A 5000-nucleotide genomic window follows, 5' to 3' on the forward strand; every position below is an offset into this window, starting at 1 on the left:
CTTCCATAACTCGTCCTTGGAAAAGGAAGAGGAGATGAACTACGATTTTTACGAACAGATTAAAAGTCTAGTTGAGTCGGATGACTCTTCAGATGACTTTACAGAGGATGATGAGGATGTGGAGGAGTCCTTCCTCGACATATCGGCTGAGGAACCCGTGTTGGGAAAGTTTCCCATTGACACCAAGGGAACTATCACGGTTGTACTGCCTAGTCTGGAGTATATATGCGTTATCTGTAAACAACACATGGGCAAAGCATCCGAACTTGTTGCACATTTTAACATCAAACACAGAGACATTCCTCTGGTGTTTAAGTGCGCTAAATGTGACAAAACCAACTCAAACCACCGATCGATTGCCTGTCATGCCCCCAAATGTGGGGGAATAAAGTTAACTGAGGAAAGCTTACCAATGGTCTGTGAATGTTGCCAGGCACGCTTTGCGACTCTAAGTGGCCTTTCGCAGCACAAGAGGCATGCTCACCCAGTCACCCGTAATGAGGAAAGGATTAAAGATGGTATAAAGGGTACCTCGCAGAGAGGGGTACACCGTAGCTGCTGGTCTTTGAAGGAAGTAGAACAGCTGGCCCTTCTAGAGTTGCAGTTTCAGGGGAAAAAGAATATCAATAAGATCATTGCTGAAGCGCTTGGGACTAAGACCAACAAGCAAGTCTCTGACAAGAGACGGGACCTAAGTAAAAAGACAGGGGCCCCCATGTCAGACAGCTTACATTTTTCTTCTAGGCCTCTTGAGACATTGTCTCCCCCACCAAATGTAACAACGGGGACTTCATCCATACTCGCTCAAGCAGCTGAGCGGCTTACGAATGAGAATTCTGGGACCCTGGAAAAGCCTGCAATGGAGGCAATAAAGGCTTGGCTTAACGGCGAGGGCCAACATGATGCCCTCGTAGAAACTGCCACAGCATTGATGCTTTGTCCGATGAGATTGGTGAAAAACAAAGGCAAACGTTCAAAACCCGAGAACGACATTATTAAACCCAGGATATTACCCACACGATCTTGGATGAAGAAGAGAGCGGAAAAACGAGGAAGCTTCATGAAGCACCAGAAGCTCTTCTTTAAGAACCGTTCTCTTCTTGCGTCCTTAGTCCTGGATGGCACTGAACGTCATGAATGCCGAATCCCGAACGCAGATGTATATCGTTTTTACTGCGAAAAATGGGAGAAGGTGTTGCCATTCAATGGCCTGGGCCAATTTAAGTCATCAGGTGTTGCAAATAACGAATACTTTGAGCCCCTAATTTCGGTGGAGGAAGTTCAGACTGCCATACGGGCCATTAAACCAACGTCAGCAGCTGGGCCAGATGGCCTAACAAGGGCTGCAATCTGTGCTGCCGACCCCGAGGGTCGGACACTGACAGCCCTATTTAATGCATGGATGATTACAGGAATTATTCCCAAAGAGTTGAAAAAGAATAGGACGATTCTTATTCCTAAGGTTATGGACGATGAAAAGCTGAAAGAATTGGGGAACTGGAGACCAATAACGATCGGTTCAATGATTCTGAGATTATTTTCCAGAATAATGACTGCACGTCTTGCTCGTGCTTGTCCCTTAAACCCAAGGCAGCGTGGTTTTATAGCGGCATCTGGCTGCTCTGAAAATCTTAAGGTGCTACAGGACCTTATGAGACATGCTAAGAAATTGCACAGGCCGTTGGCTGTCATGTTTATCGACATAGCGAAAGCTTTTGACTCAGTTTCGCATGCTCATATTTTATGGGTGTTAAGGCACAAGAAAGTAGATGAACACGTGGTGGGCATCATCCAGAACGCCTACGATCGGTGTACGACCTCGTTCAAAAGCAATGGCGAGTCGACTCGAGAAATTAGCATACGTGTTGGTGTCAAACAGGGTGACCCCATGTCACCCCTGCTCTTCAATCTTGCCATGGACCCTTTGATATGCACCTTAGAGTCACACGGAGTTGGGTACTCCATTGATACCGACCACGTGACAGCTCTTGCGTTTGCTGATGATTTGGTGTTGGTGAGCGAATCTTGGGTTGGTATGGCCGCCAATCTAGCGATCTTGGAATCATTTTGTGGGCTATCGGGATTGGAGGTTCAGGCCAGAAAGTGCCAGGGCTTCATGATAAGCCCAACCAAAGATTCATATACGGTGAACAACTGCGACCCATGGACTATCAAAAATAAAGATGTCCATATGATCCAACCTGATGAATCAACGAAATACCTTGGTCTGAAAATTGGCCCTTGGACTGGCACTATACAGCCTGATCTACATTGTCAGCTAAAGACATGGATCTCGAAAATCGATGAGGCGCCTCTGAAGCCAACTCAGAAGGTTGAACTACTCAATGCCTATGCCCTACCCAGATTGTTATATCCTGCAGACCACTCGGACTGCAAGCAATCAACTCTCCGTGGGTTGGACCAAGAGATTAGAAAGGCGGTAAAAGGATGGCTCCACCTTCCCGCTTCAACTTGTGATGGACTGTTATATGCCAGAGCCCGAGACGGAGGCCTTGCCATCTTGAAACTGGAAAAAACAATCCCTTCGGTTCAAGTTAGAAGGCTGCAACGTATAGCAAACTCGTCCGATGCTATCACCCGTAATATTGTGTCCTCGCAGGGTATGGAGGAAGAATACCGTAATTTGTGGGTACGAGCAGGGGGTGACAGTGATGCAATCCCAACATTCGTTCTCAGGGACTCGGTGTCAAAAGAACCTGTATATCCGAGACCCTGCGATTGGAGGGAGCATGAATTTCAGAGATGGTGCGAAAAGCCGGTTCAAGGAAGGGGCATTGTAAACTTTGCGCATGATAGAATCAGTAATGCTTGGTTGAGGCCATGGTGCGGCTTTAAACAATGCTTCTTTATCGCAGCACTACAACTAAGGGCAAATATTTACCCAACAAGAGAAAGCTTGAACAGAGGCAGAGATGGGGCCTTACGTTCCTGCAGGAAATGCTCTGCCAGACTCGAGTCCCTTTCGCACATTCTCGGTCAATGTCCTGCAGTACAGAAAGCAAGAATTGCGCGACATAACAAGATCAGTAACATTCTGGCAGACGAAGCGGCTAGATTGGGCTGGTCTGTATACAAAGAGCCACGGTTCATATCCGAGACGGGAGAGATGAGAAAGCCTGACCTCGTGTTTGCAAAAGATGAGGAGGCGGTTGTGATCGATGTCACCGTCCGTTTTGAGCTTTCAAAGAATACCTTGTCAGATGCTGCCTCGCACAAAGTTTCGTACTATACCCCTCTTGGTGATCAAGTCAAAGTGCTGACGAAGGCTAGCAAGGTCACATTCTTTGGATTCCCGGTTGGGGCAAGAGGAAAGTGGCCCCTTGAGAATAACGAGGTACTTACCTCCCTGGGCCTGACCAAACCCAGAACGACATCACTGGCCAAGATGATTTCCCGCAGAACGCTGCTTTTCTCTCTTGATATTCTGAGAATGTTCTGTGGAAATTATGCGGTCTATGAACAGTCATAGACAACCTCCGAAACAAATAATAGTTTTGTTTTAAGATGTCATTTGTTTTAGATTGATTTTGTTATTTTCGAAGGTGAAGTCGGTTTTTATTTCATTTTACTATTTTCCACAATTTAGATTGTTATTTTCCAAGACGGAGTCTTGGTTATTTTTTTTTATTGTTAGTTTTTTTTTTTTAACACGTCGTATTTGTTACTTTAGAGCTTAGAGGGGACTTTATTTTCGCCTTACTATTTTCTGTCTACAAAGAAGATTAAAAATAAGCTTTTTTCAAGATGGTTTTGTTATTTTCCAAGGTGAAGTCTTGGTATTCTTATTTTACTATTTTCCATAAAGAAGACCTTTCTTTTAGATTTTGTTATTTTCCAAGACGAAGACTTGGTATTTTTATTATATTGCTATTTTTTACACGAAGCTTATTCAAGAGCACTTATATAGATTAGACTTTGTTATTTTAATTCTTTATTTTTGGACTACATCAGTTCGAGAGTCCTGTAACTTACTATTTTCTGCCTACAAAGAAGATTAGAAATAAGCTTTATTTAAGATGTTTTAGATTAGATTTTGTTATTTTCCAAGGTGAAGTCTTGGTTTTTTTTATTTTACTATTTTCCACAAAGAAGACTTTTCTTTTCTTTTAGATTTTGTTATTTTCCAAGACGAAGACTTGGTTTTTTATATTGCTATTTTTTTTTTTACACTGCTTTATTCAAGAGCGCTTATATAGATTAGACTTTGTTATTTTAATTCTTTATTTTTGGAATACATCAGTTTGAGAGTCCTGTAACGTACTATTTTCTGCCTACAAAGAAGACTACAGACAAGCTTTATTTAAGATGTTTTAGATTAGATTTTGTTATTTTCCAAGGTGAAGACTTGGTTTTTTTATTTTACTATTTTCCACAAAGAAGATTTTTCTTTTAGATTTTGTTATTTTCCAAGACGAAGACTTGGTATTTTTTTTATTGCTAGTTTTTTTTATATGTTACTTCAGAGCATAGAGAGGACTTTATTTTTACCTTACTATTTTCTGCCTTCAAAGAAGATTAAAAATAAGCTTTATTCAACATTACTTATATAGATTAGACTTTGTTATTTTAATTCTTTATTTTTTGGAGTACATCAGTTCGAGAATCCGGTAACCTTACCGACTCTACTCCTTGTTGCCATTGATGCACGGCAGCAGGGATTCGATAATACACGGCATCCCAGTCAGGGACCAGCTTGATGATGCTGGATCTGCGTTGGATACACCAGCATGGGAGTACAATACGGTTATTGACTCCACCCCGTGTTATCAAAGATGCATGGTAACAGGGCGAAGGAAACTCACAGCATCCTTGCCACGCTTGCGCAGCAAGCAAAGTATTGCTGACCGAAACGTATCGATGAGGGAGCACGCCAGAAGGAGCACGCTGGTGTTTGCCGACTAGTCTCTCGATTGCTGAAGATGCCAGACGTCTGCTTGCGGCATCAGCATTATGGCTCAACCAGCCTGGGGGTCCTGGTC

General features: G+C 43.0%; 1 pseudogene; it reads left to right on the top strand.

The window, feature by feature from the left end:
• LOC142914920 (28S ribosomal RNA) overlaps nt 1-5000 on the top strand; it is a 10099-nt pseudogene that overhangs the window by 3267 nt on the left and 1832 nt on the right.

This window comes from Petromyzon marinus, unplaced genomic scaffold (genome assembly GCF_048934315.1).
Source record: "Petromyzon marinus isolate PM22_M1 ecotype Great Lakes invasive population unplaced genomic scaffold, UKy_Petmar_22M1.pri1.0 PM_G_Scaffold_29, whole genome shotgun sequence".
NCBI classification, from domain to species: Eukaryota; Metazoa; Chordata; class Hyperoartia; order Petromyzontiformes; family Petromyzontidae; genus Petromyzon; species Petromyzon marinus.